The sequence below is a fragment of the Ranitomeya variabilis genome, chromosome 2 (assembly GCF_051348905.1).
Source record: "Ranitomeya variabilis isolate aRanVar5 chromosome 2, aRanVar5.hap1, whole genome shotgun sequence".
Classification (NCBI taxonomy): Eukaryota; Metazoa; Chordata; class Amphibia; order Anura; family Dendrobatidae; genus Ranitomeya; species Ranitomeya variabilis.
In genome coordinates this window covers 42,894,054-42,916,716 of record NC_135233.1, presented here as the reverse complement: position 1 = coordinate 42,916,716, position 22,663 = coordinate 42,894,054, and the positions used below count along the sequence as shown (strand labels likewise).

The following is a 22,663-nucleotide window of genomic DNA, read 5'->3' as shown; positions in this document are numbered from 1 at the left end:
AAGTTTGGACACACCCTCTCATTTAAAGATTTTTCTGTATTTTCATGACTATGAAAATTGTACATTTACACTGAAGGCATCAAAACTATGAATTAACACATTTGGAATTATATACTTAACAAAAAAAGTGTGAAACAACTGAAAATATGTCCTATATTCTATGTTCTTCAAAGGAGCCACCTTTTGCTTTGATGACTGCTTTGCACACTCTTGGCATTCTCTTGATGAGCTTCAAGAGGTAGTCAGCGGGAATGGTCTTCCAACAATCTTGAAGGAGTTCCCAGAGATGCTTAGCACTTGTTGGCCCTTTTGCCTTCACTCTGCGGTCCTGCTCACCCCAAACCATCTCGATTGGGTTCAGGTCTGGTGACTGTGGAGGCCAGGTCATCTGGCGTAGCACCCCATCACTCTCCTTCTTGGTCAAATAGCCCTTACACAGCCTGGAGGTGTGTTTGGGGTCATTCTCCTGTTGAAAAATAAATGATGGTCCAACTAAATGCAAACCGGATGGAATAGCATGCCGCTGCAAGATGCTGTGGTAGCCATGCTGGTTCAGTATGCCTTCAATTTTGAATAAATCCCCAAAAGTGTCACCAGCAAAGCCCCCCCACACCATCACACCTCCTCCTCCATGCTTCACGGTGGGAACCAGGCATGTAGAGTCCATCCATTCATCTCAAATTTGGACTCATCAGACCAAAGCACAGATTCCCACTGGTCTAATGTCCATTCTTTGTGTTCTCTTCTGCTTGTTGCCTGTCCTTAGCAGTGGTTTCCTAGCAGCTATTTTACCATGAAGGCCTGCTGCACAATGTCTCCTCTTAACAGTTGTTGTAGAGATGTGTCTGCTGCTAGAACTCTGTGTGGCATTGACCTGGTCTCTACTCTGAGCTGCTGATAACCTGCGATTTCTGAGGCTGGTGACTTGGATAAACTTATCCTCAGAAGCAGAGGTGACTCTTGGTCTTCCGTCCCTGGGGCGGTCCTCATGTGAGCCAGTTTCTTTGTAGCGCTTGATGGTTTTTTCCACTGCACTTGGGGACACTTTCAAAGTTTGCCCAATATTTCGGACTGACTGACCTTCATTTCTTAAAGTAATGATGGCCACTCGTTTTTCTTTACTTAGCTGCTTTTTTCTTGCCATAATACAAATTCTAATAGTCTATTCAGTAGGACTATCAGCTGTGTATCCACCAGACATCTGCACAATACAACTGATGGTCTCAACCCCATTTATAAGGCAAGAAATACCACTTATTAAACCTGACAGGGCACACCTGTGAAGTGAAAACCATTCCCGGTGACTACCTCTTGAAGCTCAAGAGAATGCCAAGAGTGTGCAAAGCAGTCATCAAAGCAAAAGGTGGCTACTTTGAAGAACCTAGAATATAAGACATATTTTCAGTTGTTTCACACTTTTTTGTTAAGTATATAATCCCACATATGTTAATTCATAGTTTTGATGCCTTCAGTGTGAATGTACAATTTTCATAGTCATGAAAAGACAGAAAAATTTTTAAATGAGAAGGTGTGTCCAAACTTTTGGTCTGTACTGTATATATATCTCTCAATAGTAAAAATTTGGTCACAAAGGTTACACCGCGCTCTGGTAACGCTGGCATTAACCCAGTGTGAGGGCTGACTGGAGGGGAGTATGGAGCGGGCGCCAGGCACTGACTGCAGGGAGGAAAGAGCGGCCATTTTGCCGCCGGACTGTGCCCGTCGCTGATTGTTCGTGGCAATGGTCGTGGGCATTTTGCCACGACCAATCAGCGACTTGGATTCCATGACAGACAGAGGCCGCGACAAATGAATATCTGTGACAGACAGAAGGACAGACAGACGAAAGTGACCCTTAGACAATTATATAGTAGATTATATATATATATATATATATATATATATATATATATATATATATATATATATATATATATATATATATATATATATATATATATATATATATATATATATATAATATTGTGGTTACATATTTGCTACAATAACATTTTCTACATGGATAATTTTTACATTTGCATATCAAAAAATGATATTTCCCTGTATAAATTGTTGCCCCATGATAGATTAATAAATGACTCCTAACGGGGCCATACAAGAAAGTTAATTAATAACTTCAGAGGAGCTGGAATTTATGACAGTATTGCTGTGCAGCTAATCATTAAGGTATAAAATCACTTGATTACATTTTTAAGGATTTTTTCTGCAATGTACAAGAATGATTCTTAGGCTATTTTCTCCCGATGAATATTTCATGCTTAAGATTTTCTGCACGTATTAGGTCACTCAAGTTCTTGCTTCTTTCTTTCCAGTGTGTTTGCACGGTCTCTTTTGAATGCGTCGTTATCGTGTTTTTTTACGTTGCGGTTTTCATCTCTTTTTGCTAAGTCTTGCTTTAAATAAATGTGCTTGTTTTTTTATATTTTCTGGTACTTGACTTTTAGGCTGCACACGATGAGTAAAATTTCTGCACCATTTCTACAGGAAAAATGTAGATGCAACAACGCGCGTCATAAGAAGCAAAGATCACCAAGCTACAACTTAACAACTTTGGACACATCATATGAAGAGAGCAATCACTGGAGAAGGACATAATGGTCGGCAGAATAGAAGGAACAAGGCGCAGAGGAAGAACAGAGACTGGATGGCTTGATACCATCAAGATAATGGCGGAGAAGACCCTGGTGGACCTATCTAGGCTGCACAAGAAAGATGTTCCTACAGAGCGTTCATCCATCAAGTCGCCATGGCTCAAGATCAAGCCAAAGGCCATTAAAAAAATAAATAATAATAATGGAATTCTAAGGAGAAAACCTGCACATAAAACACAGAATAGAACTTGACATGTTGTAGATTTGAAAAACAACACAGTGGCCAGGGCCGGACTGGGACTACAATTCAGCCCTGGCATTTGAAGTCACACAGGCCCACTTGTCACATGGTGACTGTATAATATCTTTGTACACTTGTAGGCAGGGCCAGTTTTAGGCAAAGTGGGGCCCTAGGCAAAGTTTATAATGGGGCCCCAAATGCTAACATACTGCACATCACACAGAAGCATTTCAGTTGTATTTACATGCGCTGATCTCAGGCCGCTAAATGAGTTTGATCGACAATACTGAAGTTGTTCAACACTTGTTTCCCGGCCTCTTTCCACCAGCTGAGGAATAATGATGGGACAGAACCAGTGGCGTAGAAAGGGGGGTGCGGGCATTTTTTTTTATTTTGAGCGGCGATCCAGGGGGCCCAGGGCAGAACGCTGGACACACTGGGGCAGAACGCTGGACACACTGGGGCAGAACGCTGGACACACTGGGGCAGAACGCTGGACACACTGGGGCAGAACGCTGGACACACTGGGGCAGAACGCTGGACACACTGGGGCAGAACGCTGGACACACTGGGGCAGAACGCTGGACACACTGGGGCAGAACGCTGGACACACTGGGGCAGAACGCTGGACACACTGGGGCAGAACGCTGGACACACTGGGGCAGAACGCTGGACACACTGGGGCAGAACGCTGGACACACTGGGGCATGACTGGAGACACTGGGGCATGACTGGAGACACTGGGGCATGACTGGAGACACTGGGGCATGACTGGAGACAGATGGGGCATGACTGGAGACAGATGGGGCATGACTGGAGACAGATGGGGCATGACTGGAGACAGATGGGGCATGACTGGAGACAGATGGGGCATGACTGGAGACAGATGGGGCAAGACTCGAGACACAGGGGGCATGATTGGAGATGGGGCAGAATGGTGATACGGGCATGATTGGAGACAGGATTGGAGACGGATGGGGCAGGATCATAGGGCAGGATGCATACGATGGAGACAGATGGGGCATGATGGGGAGATCATATTGGGCAGAATGGATACTCATTAGGGCAGGATGGGAGAACATATGGCTGGAGCCAGGAATGAGACACACGGGGGCCAGGATGGCGAATATTATTACCATAGGGGCTAATTAAGGGATATTATTACTGCAGTGATGTATTTATTTTATTTTTTGAGTACACTGTTTTAAATGGAGTCGCGGTCCTATTACTGTGTAGAGTGACACTATGTCGCCTTCTTCATGTGGTGTAATGTAGAAGTTGGGAAAATTAAGTAATGTGTTCTGCAAGTGGAACTTGAGATAACTGTGTTATTTCCCTCAGAGACGAGCCCTGGCTGGATGAAGTGATGGCGGTCTGTGCGGGATGAAAGATGAAGGACTTCACCTAGAGACGTCACTAGTGAGTCAGTGTGTTACCTATACACTGACACTATACACTGTATACTATATACAGAGCTCCTGTGTATGTCACTGGTGATCACTGGATTACCTATACACTATATACAGAGCTCCTGTGTATAATGTCACTGGTGATCACTGTATTACCTGTACACAGACACTGCATACTAAGTACAGATCTCCTGTGTATAATGGCACTTATGGTGATAGTATTGTGGTTTTTTTTTTATTATTGATCAGTATTGTAGTATTCAGTCACTATGTGGTGGTAATATGTGGTCTGGTCATGACGTTGTGGTATTTGTTCCTTGTATTTGATATTATTCGATCACTGTGGTGGTAATATGTCATCTGGTCATGGTGTGGCGGTATTTGTGCCTTGTAGGTAGTATTATAGGTCACTGTGGTGATATGGTGTCTGGTCATGGTGCTGTGGTATTTGCTTCTTGTATGTGGTATTATAGGTCATTTGAAAAATAAATAAAAATATACCTAAATTGTATTGCATATTTTAACAAATATTTAATAGGTTACAGTAGAGTAGGGCCTGGCCAAAAGTGTCTACCTTGTCATTTTGGTGGCTTAAAAAATCTTTTGGCCAAAACAAAAGCTGCCGGCTATATGTGTGATCTGGTGATGGGAACTGTCAATGTGTGATAGGTGAGAAGTGGAGATTTTCCAAGAGAGAGCGGTGGGACTGTGGACAGTTTGAGGGGTGGAGGGTGGAGGCGGGGCTGGGGTGGAGCCTGGGCGGAGTCTCAAGGGGGCCCCGGAAATTTTGCCAGTATGGGGCCCCGAAATTTCTAGTGGCAGCCCTGGCTAAGGGCACCCTGTCCATCACCACCACGAAAATCTACTTCGAGGTGGATGAAGAAGAACTCAGCTTTAAGAAGATCGATCCCAAAGTAAGGAATTACTGTATACTGCGTGTTTTATCCACAAGTGAAGTTAGCAGAATGTGCAGATAGAGCTAGATCTGTAGATATATTTATGTGATAGATACGTGATAAATGTGTAGATAGATATTTTAAATGTGTAGATATATACATGGATAATAGATAAATATCCTATAAATGTCCTGACTATTTTTGGCAACCTTTGTGTGTATTGAACCGGGGGGGGCGCCAAACTCGGGAACAGCCCTGGGCGGCAAAAGCTCTAGCTACGCCCCTGGACAGAACGATCACTAATAAATCACTAACGGATCACCATACGGTATCATGTTATCAGCAGCATATCTACAGTTTATGCCGGTTATGTGCTGCTGAGAACAAAGATTTTTGTTCCAGCAAAAACAATCTGAATATGCAGCATTTTACTTGTTTAGTAAAATACACCCCATAGTCCTCCATATATTATAATGTGCACCACAGTCCTCCATATAGTATAATACACTCCCTATAGTCCTCCATACATTAAAATACACTGCTCAGTCCTCCACATAGTATAATACACTCCTCATAGTCCTCCATATAGCATAATACACTCCTCATATTGCTCCATATAGTATAATACACCGCCATAGTCATCCATGTAGTACAATTCACTTCCCATAGTATAATGCACCCCATAGGTCTTCATATAGTATAATGTATTCCCCATAGTCCTCGAAACAGTATAATGCAGCCCACATATAGTATAATGCAGCCACCCCAGAGTATAATGCAGCCACCCCATAGAATATAATACAGCCCACCTCCCCATAATATATAATGTAGCCCCCATAGAATATAATGCAGCCCCCCATAGTATAACACAGCCTCCCCCATAGAATAGAATATACCCCCACAATAGTATATAGCAGCCACATAGTATATAACACGGCCTCCCACGTAGAATATAATAAGCAGATAACACAGGCCACGTAGCAGTATACAGCACAGGCCATGTAGCAGTATACAGCACAAGCCATATAGTAGCATACAGCACTGCCCCATAGTAGTATATAGCAGAGCCCACATAGTAGTATATAGCACAGCCCACATAGTAGTATACAGCAGAGCCCACATCTCTCCTCCCCCCCTAGAATGGCCCCACAGTACAGTAAAAAAAAAAAAAAAAAACACTCCTCATCTATCCTCGTGCCCGCGTGGCTCCCTGCTCCTGTCTCGGCGGCTGCCGCTGCACTGCCTGGGACACAGTGAGTGTGCGCGCACCCGCAGTGTCAGAGGCAGAGCGAGGAATGATGGGAGAGGGAGCGTCAGGTGACGCTCTCTCCTCCATCATTGCATTCAACTGTACCGGTGTCATAGACGCCGGTATAGTTGAATGCGGCGGCGTGCAGCGGCCCACTACTGGCACCGGCCCTTCTGGCATTTGCCAGAACTGCCCGATGGCCAGCCCAGCCCTGACAGTAGCCATGATATTTCTATAAAGTCCATCCACTTTGATGGAACTGTAAGATGCTGAGTTTTATACGTAGCAAAAATACTCAGCGTTAACCCCCAGAGCTTTATTCGGTTTTGCGTTTTCGTTTTTCGCTCGTCTCTTTCCCAGAGCCATAACTTTTTTATTTTTTTAATTAATATGGCCATGTGAGGGCTTATTTTTTGCGGGACGAGTTGTACTTTTGAATGACATCATTGGTTTTACCATGTCGTGTACTAGAAAACAGGAAAAAATTTCCAAGTGCGGTGAAATTGCAAAAAAAGTGCAATCCCACACTTGTTTTTTGTTTGGCTTTTTTGCTAGGTTCACTAAATGCTAAAACTGACCTGCCATTATGATTCTCCAGGTCATTACGAGTTCATAGACACCAAACATGTCTAGGTTTATTTTTTATCTTAAGTGGTAAAAAAAAAATTCCAAACTTTGCTTAAAAAAAATTAAAATAAAATTGCGCAATTTTCCTTTACCCGTAGCGTTTCCATTTTTCATGATCTCAGGTTGGGTGAGGGCTTATTTTTTGCGTGCCGAGCTGACTTTTTTAATACCATTTTGGTGCAGATATGTTCTTTTGATCGCTCGTTACTGCACTTTAATGCAATGTCGCGGCAACCAAAAACGTAATTCTGGAGTTTTGAATTTTTTCTCGCTACGCCGTTTAGCGATCAGGTTAATTCTCTTTTTTATTGATAGAGCGGGCGATTCTGAACGTGGCGATACCAAATATGTGCAGGTTTGATTTTGTATTTTTTATTTTGAATGGCGCGAAAGGGGGGTGATTTGAACTTTTAGATATTTTTTTTTAAAACATTTTTTTTTACTTTTGCCATGCTTCAATAGCCTCCATGGGAGGCTAGAAGCTGGCATAGCCTGATCGGCTCTGCTACATAGGGGCGATGCTCATATCGCCCCTATGTAACTGAATTACAGCATTGCTATGAGCGCCGACCACAGGGCGGCACTCACAGGAATCTGGCATCAACAACCATAGAGATCTGCAGGAGAACTCTGGTTGTCATGCCGACGCATTGACGACCCCGATCATGTGACGGTGTCAGCGGTGTGCGCATTTCTAGCCCGATGGCCGGAAGCACTTGTTAAATGCCGCTGTCAGAGTTTGACAGCGGCATTTAACTAGTCAATAGGCGTAGGTGAATCGCGATTCCGCCCGCGCCTATTGCGGGCACATGTCAGCTGTTCAAAACAGCTGACATGTCCCAGCTTTGATGCGGGCTCACCGCCGGAGCCCGCATCAAAGCGGGGGTTCTGAAATCGGACGTACTATTCTGGAGGGGTTAAAAACTCATCATGGGAACTTACTCTTCATGTAAAGCAAAAAAAAACAAATCATAAGATATTCATAATATGTAGATTTTTCAAGATTTCAAGATGACAAATACAGTTTACCTTACAAGACTCTGAAATTCATCTGTGACTAAACATAAAACTTTCGTCTTCTAGATTTGTTAAATTCTGTAAGCAATAAAAGAGAAAAAAAGCAATAATTACACATCATGAATGAGAAGATATCATGAAAATATTTTCAGAATAATGAAGGGAAGCTTTTAGGATATAAAATTAGCAGATAGAAGGCAAATAACTAAATAGACAGTTTATAGTGTGACAATGTCACTGGCAAGGTGCTGGAGGGGAGATATGTTTCGCTGAGGTTATTAGCTTCAGTGATGTAAAACCCATAAGTTTTCCTCCAGCACATTGTGTTGAGAGGGGTTAACTAACCAATTTGTTTAAGGGCTGGGTTTTTGTGGACAATCATAGAGCGGGTGGGAGGTTGTCTATCTTATCTCCACCCCAGGGTGTGGTCTGGTGCTTAAATAGATGGCCTCCAGAGGCAGTCAGTGTTCAGTATGGCTGGAGAGAGGAACTCCAGCGGTTTGTGTCCTGAGGAGGAAAGACTGAACCTGTGGATACTAAATTCTCCAGAGCGGGCAGATCCCAGATGTATGGACTTAGATACATCAATGTTTTGCCCTCCTGTTTAGCCCGCAGGGCTGTGTTTATTTTTCACTTCATGTTGTTTATGCCATCTGTATACAGTGAGGAAAATAAGTATTTGATACACTGCCCATTTTTCAGGTTTTCTCACCTACGAAAAATGGAGGTCTGTAATGTTTATCATACGTACTGTACACTTCAACTGTGAGACTCAGAATCTTGTATGATTTTTACTAGTGACGAGCAAACATGCTGGGATAATACAGTTATGGCCCCATAGATGCCCAATGTAATGCTCCATGCAGTTCTTTATGGTGCCATAGACGCTCCACACAGTCTCTGATCCAGCCGGCCTCGACCAATCAGCAAGGCGGTATTTCCGAGACAGACAGACAATTAGACCCTTAGACAACACAATGGCGGCACTTGACAGCAGTGGAGGACAATGCCCGTCGCTGATTGGTCTAGGCCGGCTGGCCTCGACCAATCAGAGACTGTGCCCGTCGCTGATTGGTCGAGGCCTGGCGGCCTCAACCAATCAGAGACGAGGGATTTCCAGGACAGACAGACAATTAAACCCTTAGACAATTATATATATAGATTACCTATGGAACACAAAGCTGAAGACACAATTACAATTTGGTAACAATAGATATTTCTTTTCAATTCCCGTTTTTAATTTCCTGTTTTAAGTTAATATGGTATTTCCATAGCAACCATATTGTGTTTTTTTTTTTCATATTTATACACATACATTGCTTATTACGTAAAACATAAAAGTCCATGTGTGGAGCTAAAAGAGCCATCGAAAAGTAGAAATAAAGTAATAGAATATAAATAACAATTACAAAAATAGAAGTAGGAAGAAGAATAAAATAGGTGAGTGTGAGGTAGCGATCACTAAGTGGGTTAGGGTTCACTCGGCAGCGATAAACAAATGCACAGCGGCACACTCAGCCATTATCTTATCCATATATTTCCAAGGGGAATAAAAGAGAAGGTGTACAATGCAGAGATCTAAGAAAAGTAAGTACTAAAGTAGGCCAGGCCAAGCCAAGAGAGCCTGATAGCCCGATGGATCAAACATCGATTGGCCACCAATGCTACATCCTGGAAAACCTCTTTACATTTTCCTGATACACCGATGTATTAATGCACCAATAACCATACACCAGTGTAACGACATACAACGATAAACCACAGTGTACATGGTCTAGCGAATAGTACAGACCAAGCTAGAACCATAAGCTTCAAAGCGGCTTCCTGTGGTTTTACATTAAAGTAACATCTCTCACGTTTCTGCCGACCCAGGCGCTGAATGAACAGATCGGTGCCGTCACTATTGACGCCGCTGTCATTGTGCCACGGAGGAGCCCAAGAACCTCGGAAGTCATCTGTGCAGGAAGCAACTCTATATAAAACGACTCTATATATTAAAGTTCAATTATGCCCTATAAGACAGAAAAATGATCTCACGTGGATATGCAACCCCAACAAACCTAAAGGAGGATAGCCAACCTTTTTAGCAGAAAAGTAGTAAAATACTCTATACTGCCCCACTTATTCCCCACCAACTTAGGTGGTCCTGCTAATAACTAGCATCAGTGGTCGCAGGTCTACTGTTTACCATCGGTGGTAGTACTCGCGAGTGCGAGGTTGGACCATCATCACTGGAGAGCAGCTATTTTTGGTTTCATGGATACGCATTTCGCGGCCCACAATTTTCAGACAGTTCACTTTTCAGGTTCTCCGTTTGGGTGATCATACCATCTGACTGTTAGTTTGGGTCAGGAGACCCATGGACGTCAGGTTCGTAACAATCCGTGAAATGTAAGGATAACAAAAACTGGCAGGACCCCCAGAGAGCAGCCATTGGGGTGGTAGGGGGAATTAGCAAGTGAGTAGAATTTATTTTAAATACTTTGTGTCCACTTTTCAAGCAAAAATGCGGACAATTCTTTTAAACACATTTTCTTATAGGTCATTAATGTACAACCAACGGAAGAGGAGCCATTGACTGAACCCCGACACGTTCCAACTTTGTATAAGAAGTAGCAGCGATGGCGGAAAGTAAAATCTGCCTCCGTCAATGAGACAGTAATTGTATCGTCACTCATTGAACGGTCATAATAATAGAGTTAATAAAAGGTCAAGGAAACGCTTGTGAGTAAAAGTGAGAAAAGTGGCATTATCTGAGATTAATGAATAACCATCCCCTGACTTCATAACAACCTCTAGAATATCAACTCATTAGATCTAATGTGAAAGAATAGTTTTGATATTTTCTCAGGATTCTGGCGCCTGGTGAAAAGTTGGACCCTTACGTTATGTCCACACGCCATCTTTAAAATGCAGGCGGATATGACAAGGTTTTTATAGGCGAAACCGCTTCATATAGAAGACTGTCAAATTTTTTCCTAAAGTTGAGTCCCCTGCCATTTTGCCCACTTTTTTTCTATAGTTTAAACGTCCTAACCCTGAAGAGGTTAAAAGAAGCCAAAAAAAGACCTAACACGTTCAAGTGCTGTTTTTTTTACATTGTGGTGCACTCTCTTAATTTTTTGCTGCAGTTTCGCAGCGCTTTTTCAGGGGGAATCTGCCTAAAAGTGACATCGTATGAACACAAAGTCATGTGGCTTCGGGTAGCCACAAGTTACTTAGTCACAATGACTGAGGCTAATCTACATACAGGTCCACGAAAATTCAGAGTGCAAATTTGCAGCCAAACCCAGCACTATTAGACGGTCATAAACGTTTTATACCGACCTACCTGTATGAGGTATCATTTTTATTGTATATTAGTTATATTTATTGAAAAATTAGGCCAACAAAAAATATAAGTTAGCTTTTAAGATTGGAAAACGCAAAAACTGTTTGATAAAGGGGTTGTCCAGTTGCAAAAAAAAGGATGTTTAGATGTGTTTCTAGTAGGAAAAATGTACAAAAGCACTAACGTCTTTGTCTTATTGGAGGTGTCTTGATCGTCAAACATCAGTGGGCTCCCAGCAGCTCCACTCCCAGTTTGTGCTCAACGCAAAGAATGTCGAAACACTTGACCAAAGATTTGCATGAAGGGAGCCGGCTGACGAACGTGACCGGTTTAGCAATTAAAACGAGCAACCGACCGGCTCTTTTTACACACAGCACTGATGACATGATCATAATGCATTAAACAAAGTCTGCTGTTGAAATAGGGATTTTTGTGTACTCACCGTAAAATCCTTTTCTCCGAGCCATTCATTGGGGGACACAGACCATGGGTGTATGCTGCTGCCACCAGGAGGCTGACACTAAGTATTACAAAGAAAGTTAGCTCCTCCCCTGCAGTATACACCCCTCTGCTGGCTCCCAGCTAACCAGTTCGGTGCAAAAGCAGTAGGAGATCAATAACAACATATAAGCGTATAGCATGTCACATTATATATGAGAGTATAACATATCAAATGATAAAAACAAATACAACTAATAATACGGAGGGAGCTGTGTCCCCCAATGAATGGCTCGGAGAAAAGGATTTTACGGTGAGTACACAAAAATCCCTATTTCTCCTTCGCCTCATTGGGGGACACAGACCATGGGACGTCCCAAAGCAGTCCCTGGGTGGGGACAACATCAGATCAGGGCGTGTAACCGCTACTTACAAGTACGCCAAGGCGGCCTGCAAAGTCCGCCTGCCCAGACTCACATCTGTGGAAGTGTGTGAATTATAGTGCTTTAAGAATGCATGCGGACTGGAGGAATTCGCAAGCTTGCGGTCGTGCTTGCCGACGCCTGGTGCCTAGAGCCCTGAGACAGGGAGATAGGCTGACATCTAGCACGGAAGGACTCCTGGATGGTGAAAAGAATCCACCAGGCTAACGTGGCCGATGAACACGGCTAAACCCTTCCTGTGACCGTCGGGAAGCCTACTTACCATCGAGAAGCCCAAGCAAAGTGTCCAACCTTCGGAAGGACGCCGTCCTCGATACGTACCCACTTGGAGCACTCACTTCTTCCAGATTATGGAGAACCCATTCCGTTGTGTGGACTGGAGCCGAAAGAGATGAGAGGACGATGCCCCTGCAACAGTGGGAATACAAAACCACCTTGGCAACGAGGGAAGGGGATGGCTTGAGGGCAACGATGCATTGATGGTAATAAGGAAAAAAGACTGAAAGGAACAGAGTGGCAAGCTCTGAAGACTCATTAGGATGACAAGAACGCAGAGAAAAAAGGGGAGTGACATTCCCTGATAGTAAAGCCTTTCTGGATCGAAAAAGGAGTCTACTGTAAGATCCCCAGGACCATTAAGGTCCCCCAGATCTAACGGTACGCGGTAGGGAAGAACTACAGGTGAAGGCTCCCTGCGAGACGGTCCATATTTCCAGTTTTGACGAAATAAGACGGAGAAATACTAGTACCGCAAGCGAGAAAACCTGACATGGTCAGTGCGGGTCTCCCGGGATCACTGGGGGCCTTTTCTGCTTCCAAAAAGATCTCAAGACGTAGTGGAAGAGGAGTTATTGAAATTGGTACCGTGGAAGAAACGGAGCATGCACTGCGATGGACTTGGATCTTGAAGCCAAACCATGAACTGGAGTACATAGGCGTTCAGCTTGGACGCCATCCGACCTACATCTGGAGTACTCCAGTGAAGGCAGATGTGAAGGAAGACTTCCGAGTGAAGTTCCCACTCACATGAGGAGAAAACCCTGACGGCTGAATATGTCAGCCGCCCAGTGTTCTACTCCAGGGACATGTACTGTTGAGATCACCGAATGATAGATCTCGGCCCATCAGAGAGTGCGAGGTACCTCGGCCATGGCGCTTGACTGTGGGTACCTGCGAGATGATTGACGTATGGCACAGCCGTGGCATTATCCAAATTGAAGACGGATGGTTGACCCGCCTAAGGGCAGTGGACCTGCTGTAGGATTAGCCGTACTGTTCGGATCCCCAGAGAAATGATCGGGAGAAGAAGACGGGCATTGGTATCCTTAATAACCATTGGACCAAGAAGAAGGCTCTGGATGAGGAAGGAGCTTAGAGACTACCTTTTGAAAGCCTGATTGACTTGCTGAAAACGAGCGGAGCAAAAGAAAACTACTTCCGTTTTCGTCTTATTGCTCAGAACCCTCCTAGCTAATTGAATGAACCGAGGGAATGAGTGATCAAGTGCATAAGCTCCGTGTTGAAGGGCCACGACCTTGACTCGAGAGAGAGAATTACCATCCTTCTTGTGCAGGATCATCGTCAAAGAGGATCTGCTGGGCTGGGAATGAGGAAAAAACTTGTCTAAGTTTAGCTGCTAGCCCAAGTGAGAGGGTATTGCAAGTGATATAGACGACTTAGCGTAGTCCTTGTAGAGCGGCTAGAAAGTCGACCGAGTAGGGCAGGACGACCATGTTTCTAGGGTGCAAGAAGCACATGACAACTGCTATGAGCGTTGCGACCACTGTGGTGCGGTAGCCAGGCTGAAGGGCGAGGTCGTGACTTGAAAATGCTGTTCGCGAATGGAAAGGAGAAGAGATAATTGTAGAGGGGAAAAAAGTAGGCATGTGAGGGTAAGAAAACCGAATGTCGAAGGATGCCAGAAAACTCAATTTTTTTTTTTTTTTTTTTTAAGTAATGGCTGAGCGGAGGAACTGCATCTGAAAAAGGAGGGCCTTGTCAAAGGTTGTTAGAAGTTTGAGGTCCAGGAATGATCATACTTTTCATTTTCTCCTTCGTGAAACCAAGATCTCTTAGATCTAGACTGTCCAGGACAATGCTTCTACTGCTGGATGGGTCTGTAGAAAAAATACGATCCCTTGTTAGTCTCCCGCTCAGAAGATTTGATTTGAATTGAAGTAGGTAAGGTCTCTGACCAGGAGACTATTGGTCAAGCAACATCATGTGGCGCTAAAGAAGGGTAGAGCGCTGAACCCGAAGCCACAAGACAGAACGAACCAGATTTGCTATCCGACCGTCTGTGTTTTTTTAATTGATGATACATCGGGCAGGGATACTGGTAGGTATACCACAAGAAATTCCACCCGGTTAGACTGCCAAGTGGCAGAATGAGGGGCTGCAACCAGCAGGCCTCTTGCCATCTTCGTGCAGAGTAGAAAATTAGGAACCTTCGATCCACCATTCTGTTAACAGGGACGTGGAGAGGAATCGTCCGCTTTCTTGCATCATCCCCTAAATTGATACAAAGGGGGGTGCTCGGACGCCAAAGATGTGTGCCTCTGTACATCCCCAGAGTTGAGGTCCCCGGGTGGACAGGGCAGGTTGTTTGGCATTAGGCCTGGATGCAGAAGAGGATACATGGAGGCGACACTGCATGTGTTCGTCTGTTGAAGATGTGGGGGGAATCGGTGCCCTTAAAAGGACCCGTCGCCCATAAAAATCAGACCAGGTATGGCAACCTACTTAGCGGCTTCTGTCCAGTGAATTGCTCGTCGATTTGTTGATGGTATAAATAGGAGAGTCCCTCCTTTTCTGAAGCTCTTGCAATCCAAGGCAATATGCGATCCATATTCAGCGTTGTTCTCAACAAATCATGGGGGAGAGATTAGGAAATGAAAAACTTCCGTTTTGCAGATGCCTGTACGTTTTTCTAGAACACTTGCGGCCCCTGCTAGCGGACGCTCCCATGTAGGAGAGGGACCATGTATCTCGGTCCTGCAAGCACTCCGAGCCACAGAGGGTTCACAGAGGGATTCAATCTCTTGGTCTGAGAAAACCATGGGTTGCGGTTAGGGGATGAGTGGCGAAGGCTCCAGAGCTCAGTTAGGGTGACCAGCTTCGGATTGATGATGTGCCCTTAAGACCAGTAAATACTGGTCATGCGCCTTTAAGACTAGGGAATACTGGTCGTGCGTCTTTAAGACCAGGGTATACTGGTCTTGTGCCTTTAGGAGGAGGGCATGCTGGTCATGTGCCTTTAAGAACCAGGACATACTTGTCATATGCTTTGAAGACCAGGGCATACTGGTTATGTGTCTTTAAGTCCAGGGCATATTGAACACGTGCCTTTAAGACCAGGGCATACTGGTCATGTGCCTTTAAGTCCAGGGCATATTGGTCACGTGCCTTTAAGACCAGGGCATACTGGTCATGTTCCTTTAAGACCAGGGCATACTGGTCATGTGTCTTTAACCCCTTCATGACCTTGGGATTTTTCGTTTTTCCGTTTTCGTTTTTCGCTCCCCTCCTTCACAGAGCCATAACTTTTTTATTTTTCCGTCAATTTGGCCATGTGAGGGCTTATTTTTTGCGGGACGAGTTGTACTTTTGAACGACATCATTGGTTTTACCATGTCGTGTACTAAAAAACGGGAAAAAAATTCCAAGTGCAGTGAAATTGCAAAAAAAGTGCAATCCCACACTTGTTTTTTGCTTGCCTATTTTGCTAGGTTCACTAAATGCTAAAACTGACCTGCCATTATGATTCTCCAGGTCAGTACGAGTTCATAGACACCTCACATGTCTAGGTTATGTTTTACCTAAGTGGTGAAAAAAAATTCCAAACTTTGCAAAAAAAAAAAAAAAAAAAAATTGCACCATTTTCCGATACTCGTAGCGTCTCCATTTTTCGTGATCTGGGATCAGGTGAGGGCTTATTTTTTGCGTGCCGAGCTGGCGTTTTTAATTATAGCATTTTGGTGCAGATACGTTCTTTTGATCGCCCGTTATTACATTTTAATGCAATGTCGCGGCGACCAAAAAAACGTATTTCTGGCGTTTCGATTTTTTTTCTCATTACGCCATTTAGCGATCAGGTTAATGCTTTTTTTTATTGATAGATCGGGCGATTCTGAACGCGGCGATACCAAATATGTGTAGGTTTGATTTTTTTTTTATTGATTTATTTTGATTGGGGCGAAAGGGGGGTGATTTAAACTTTTATGTTTTTTTTATTTTTTTCACATTTTTAAAAACTTTTTTTTTTCACTTTTGCCATGCTTCTATAGCCTCCATGGGAGGCTAGAAGCAGGCACAACCCGATCGGCTCTGCTACATAACAGCGATCATCAGATCGCTGTTATGTAGCTAAAATGCAGGTGTGCTGTGAGCGCCGACCACAGGGTGGCGCTCACAGCTACCGGCGATCAGTAACCATAGAGGTCTCAAGGACCTCTATGGTTACCATTCAGAAGCATCGCCGACCCCCGATCATGTGACGGGGGTCGGCGATGACGTCATATCCGGCCGCCCGGCCGGATGCGGTAGTTAAATGCCGCTGTCTGCGCTTGACAGCGGCATTTAACTAGTTAATAGGTGCGGGCAGATCGCGATTCTGCCCGCGCCTATTGCGGGCACATGTCAGCTGTTCAAAACAGCTGACATGTCCCGGCTTTGATGCGGGCTCACCGCGGAGCCCTGCATCAAAGCAGGGGAGCTGACCTCGGACGGTATAGTACGTCCGAGGTCAGTAAGGGGTTAAAACCAGGTCATACTGGTCATGTGCCCTTAAGACCAGGGCATACTGGTCATGTGCCTTTAAAAACCAGGTCGTACTGGTCATGTGCCTTTAAGACCAGGGCATACTGGTCACGTGCCTTTAAGACCAGGACATACTGGTCATGTGCCTTTAAGACCAGGTAATACTGGACATGTGCCCTTAAGACCAAGAAGTACTGGTCATGCGTCTTTAAGACCAGGGAATACTGGTCACGTGCCTTTAAGACCAGGAATACTGGTCATGCGCCTTTAAGACCAGGGCATACTGGCCATGTGCGTAAGACCAGGGTATGCTGGCCATGTGCGTAAGACCAGGGTATGCTGGCCATGCGCCTTTAAGACCAGGGAAAACTGGTCACGTGCCTTTAAGACCAGACAATACTAGACATGCGCTTTTAAGACCAGACAATACTGGACATGCTCCTTTAAGACCAGACAATACTGGACATGTGCCCTTAAGAACAGACAATATTGGACCTGCGCCTTTACGACCAGCCAATACTGGAAATGCGCCTTTAAGAACAGAGAATACTGGACATGCGCCTTTAAGAACAGAGAATACTGGACATGCGCCTTTAAGACCAGACAATACTGGACCTGCGCCTTTAAGAACAGAGAATACTGGACATGCGACTTTAAGACCAGCCAAAACAGGACATGTGCCTTTAAGACCAGACAATACTGGACATGCGCCTTTAAGAACAGAGAATACTGGACATGCGCCTTTAAGAACAGAGAATACTGGTCATGCGCCTTTAAGACCAGACAATACTGGACCTGCGCCTTTAAGAACAGACAATACTGGACATGCGCCTTTAAAACCAGACAATACTACATGTGCCTTTAAGAAGGGAGAATACTTGCGCGTTTAATGCCTTGATGTAGAGTGGTTGTGCCCCCTTAATGCTAAAAATCGTTGCCTCAGTGTGAGCCGGCCGGGTGGACCAAGATGGCCACTGTGAGCTGCAGAGTAGATAAAATCTCGCAGAGAGCGAGAAGCGCCAACTCGGGGGGCGGAGCGACGGACACGATGCTGACTAGGCCCAAGCCGGGGCCTAAATTTCTGTAGCAGGCGGGCGACACCAGCGGGGCGTTTCAGGAGACTTCCGGGATGCGGCCTACACATCGGCCGAAGTCAGGGGCTAAATTTTTGTAGCCGGCCAGAGCGTTACCTCAGAGAGGTGGGCCACAGGAAAGTGGCTAAGGCTGCCTGCGCCTTTATGGATATCCCTCTGAAGATGGATCCACTCACCATCGTTGCGCGTCCCGACATGGAGCCGCCGCGGATGTGGGTTTCAGCGCTGTTCTGTGCAGCGTGGACGGTGTAGGGATAAACCTCAATCCATCATCCGTTTGTTAGGGAGGAGGAGAGGAACCGTCCGCCTCCTTGTACCATCCACTCTATAGTGGTGGTGCAGTGGGGGCTGCTCGGACGCCACACTGGATTGTGCCTCTGAACAGCCGAGGGTAAAACCTGGTGGTCAGGGCTGAATGTCCGGCAATAGGCCTGGCTGCAGAAGAGGATACTGGAGGTGACACTCCAGTGCTCGTCTGATAAGGGAGGGGGAGATCGGTCCCATGAAAGGGCCCGTCGCCCCTAGAATCAGCTCAGGCAGCGGCTTCCCACGTCGCAGGAGAGGATACGGAGAGGTGAAACTCCCGTGCTCGCCTGTTGTTGGTTCGGGGGAGAGCGGAACATGAAAGAATCCGTCGCCCCCTTCGTCCGGTAAAAGGTAAAAGTAAAAAGATTCTTCGGGTCTGAATAGCAGACCCGTCCGTGTGCCTCCTACGGACACTAAGCAAGAACTGGTTAGCTGGGAGCCAGCAGAGGGGTGTATACTGCAGGGGAGGAGCTAACTTTCTTTGTAATACTTAGTGTCAGCCTCCTGGTGGCAGCAGCATACACCCATGGTCTGTGTCCCCCAATGAGGCGAAGGAGAAAATGGAGTTTCAGGGACTGACACCAATATCTTAAACCAATCCCAAAATATTCTGCCTTTCTCAGCCACGCATTTATAGGACATATAAAGGCCAATTCAACATTCTAGGATCTGTCAGCAGATTTCACAATACATTCTATCTATATTACTTAAAAGATCTTTAAAGTATCACATGAGGATGCTTCCCTTTAAAATTCCAGTGACTCTTATCCTTTCTAAAAGTTTAAACTTAAATTTCCACCCACCTACCCCGATTGACGGATCCTCAGTGTCCCTCCTCCATCCTGCTGCTGCTGAGACCTCACGCTGCCCAGAACAAGTTGCCGTTGTAAGTCACGCTACATTGGCGGAGACTGAATACACCTGGACTCATGTTCTCTCAATCTATAGCTGGATTCATAAAATGCTCATCCTAAAGGGAACTTGACAAGAGGTTCATGCCACCCAACACACTGGTCGCGTTATTGCAGCTGTGTACGCTTTGCTCAGAAACGCTATGGCGTTTCAAAGAAAACATGCTTTGAAAAGCCGCCCAGGGACTATGCATTTCGGATGAGTAGTCAAAAGCTGGTTCACCGACGGCTTCTCCTTGCCCCACTCACCTATACTGGCTGGTATCTCCATATGTGTGTGTATAAGGTGGCACCTGTCAGTCTGGGGAATGGGGGCTGGAACAAGTCGCTGGGGATCTGCCTATTGGACTAGTCATCAGAGCCGAATAGTTCAGACGTTACTTCAAAGAATTTATTCTCTGAAATGCCGCAGCATACATGGCTACAATAAAGGGAGCATGAATCTCTTGTCAGGTTCCCCTTTAATATCAGGATTATACAGATGGATTTTTCAGAGTAAATACACAAGCCTCATCAGGTCCAAGAGATATATATTACATGTTTTACATTCTGAAATCTAGTGTCAGATTTGCTTTAACCCCTTACTCTCCCCCCTCCCAAATTGTATCATAGATAACGAACCAACTTTTACCAGGGACGGTTGACACTCATCAATGTAGTTCTTACACCTCCAACCTCAAACATTCACCTGCCCAGATAAGATGTCGTACGGTAACTGGATGTGGTTGCTTTACCACACTCCGGTCCCAGTATAGTCGTGATCATAGTCATCGCAGAAGAGACATGACTGATGATTGACTAAAAGTGAGCAGTGTGTGGGGGTGAGATCGTGTGACAAGGTGAGGTGGGAACTTCTGAAAAAAGTTACAGATACCTGGCTTCCCGCTATCACAGAAATATGTCAATGTGGATCGAAAAAAAAATCAAAAAAATCACCCAAGTCACCACAGAGATGTCTACCTGCTATACATTTCCCATGACTAAGTACTGTACCGCAGCTTATGTATAGTATGGTGGAGGTTTAACCCATTACTGACCAATCCAAATTTTTCAATTCTGACCAGTGTCAATGTATTTACCGTATGTGGCAATAACTTTGGAAAGCTTCAACATATCCCAGTGATGCTGAGATTATTATTATTATTTTTCGTGACACATTATACTTTACAAAAATGGTAAATTCATTTCTCTATGTCTTATGTTTATTTATTACAAAAAAAATCAGAAATGTAAAAATATTTTTTAAAAATGAACCATTTTCAAACTCTGAATGATTATATCCATTTAATCCAGATCCTCACCACACCAAGTAGTTAATAAACGACATTTCTCTCCTATCTGCTTTACATCAGCGCCATCTGTAAAATGTTCTTTTATTTTTCTTAGAATTTTAGAAGATTTAAAATTGTAGCAGTCATTTTTTTATTTTTGCTCAAGGTAATTTACAAAATGCATTTTTATTTTTTTTTGCGGGGGGACCTATTTTTAGTTTTGAAGTGACTTTGGGGGTCCTATATATTGGAAAAGCCCAAAAAGTGATAACATTTTTTAAAAAAAGCACCCCCCTACAAAATTAATACTGCTTATAGGTAGTTGATTAACCCTTCAGGTGCTTTTCAGGAATTAATGCTAAGTGGCATGACAGGAATGAAAAATTGTATTTTTACCACCAAAATGTCGCTAACTTCTGAACAGGTCGCTATATCTGGCATCTTAAAGGGAAGGTGCCGTGATTTTAATTTTTATATTAATAATTATTGATTATACAAATCAATTATTTTTAATACAAAATTAAATTAACTACTTTAATAGTTTTTCTCTACACGTGAAAAAAAAAAAAAATCCCCCAAAAAGTACATCCCATGGCAGGTGCGTTTGTATGGAACGGGCTCAGGAGATGAGCCCGCACCATGCCCGGCAGATGCTGGCTGCATTATAAAGTCATCAGCATCTAACAGCAGCGATGATCGAAGATGAGCTCTGATCACTGATATAAAACCTCTGAAATATCACGGTTATATCCCTCGATTGAACTTGATAGATATTTGTCTTTTTCAACCATATTGCATAAGGGCCAATGATAGTAGTCTGGAGTCTGCTGAAGGCCCCCGTAACTGCAATGTTGGTAGCTCACGATTTTTCCTATATATTGCAATACACTAAGCAAATTTTTTACCCCCCCCACCTTTCCTGAAAGATAAAAGAATTTAAAAAAAAAAAAAAACCACAATACAACATTCGATATCACTGCATCCGTAAGTCTGATCAAAAAATAAAAGCATTTAACCCATACAGTAAACATCCATAAAGATAAAGAAATTAAAATGCCGCAATAATTGTTTTTGGTCACAACACTCTTTCACCAAAAAATGCAATAAAAAGCAAGCAAAATATCATATGTACCCTAAAATGGTATCAATGAAAAAAAAATGACTAAAGGATACATGCCAGAAACGCGTCAGATGTTTTCTAAGGGGTTGTGCACACGTTCAGGATTTCTTGCAGAAATTTCCTGACAAAACGGACATTTCTGCCAGAAATCCGCATGCGTTCTTTCGCGTTTTTTTATGCAGTTTTTTTGCGCCTTTTTTTTGTGTTTTTTCCCAATGCATTAAATAGCGGGAAAAACGAGAAAAATCCGCAAAATTAATGAACATGCTGCTTTTTTTTACTGCGATGCGGAAAAAAATGCATCATGTGCACAAAAATTGCAGAATGCATTCTAAATGATAGGATGCATATGTATGCATTTTTATCGTGGTTTTATCGTGAAAAAAACCGCGAAAAATCCTGAATGTGTGCACATACCCTAAGGAGTATATGAAATATTTTGATATGAAGTTCTTTTAATCAAGATCAAATAAAATTTAGATGTTTTTAATACAAGAAATCGGGATGTGCAGATTTCTATACGTAATAAAAAAATAAATAAAAAAAAATACTCTCATCATGTAAAAAACAAGCTCAGAAAGCTCCATACACACAAAAAAAAAATTACAGATCTCAGAAAAAGGCAACAGAAAATAATTTTTTTTTCTGGATTTTTTACACAACCAAATAAAAAAAAAACAAACACGTTTGGCATCGCCATAATCATAATTACAAAAAAACAAAATCACATAGCCGGGTCATTTTTATTGCACAGTGAACACTGAAAAAAACAAAACCTACAGAGCGAAAAGGTGGAATTCTGGGTTTTTTCTTTCGCCATTTTACTGCACTTCTCCTTATTAAAAATTGAATTGGGCTGCTGCTATGCAGTGTAACGTGTCACGGGGCGGCAGAAGTGGGTAAGGTACTCGTCTCTTGCACCCCGGCACCTTACAAGAAA

At 43.8% G+C, this 22,663-nt stretch overlaps 1 protein-coding gene across 1 annotated transcript in view; it reads right to left on the bottom strand.

Annotated features, from left to right (window-relative positions):
• Positions 1–22,663, bottom strand: part of TRERF1 (transcriptional regulating factor 1) — a 191,924-nt gene that overhangs the window by 147,800 nt on the left and 21,461 nt on the right. The window contains exon 2 of the mRNA XM_077282342.1: positions 8,064–8,129. The gene's annotated coding sequence lies outside the window, so the exon portion shown is untranslated. The remainder of the gene's footprint in view (positions 1–8,063; positions 8,130–22,663) is intronic.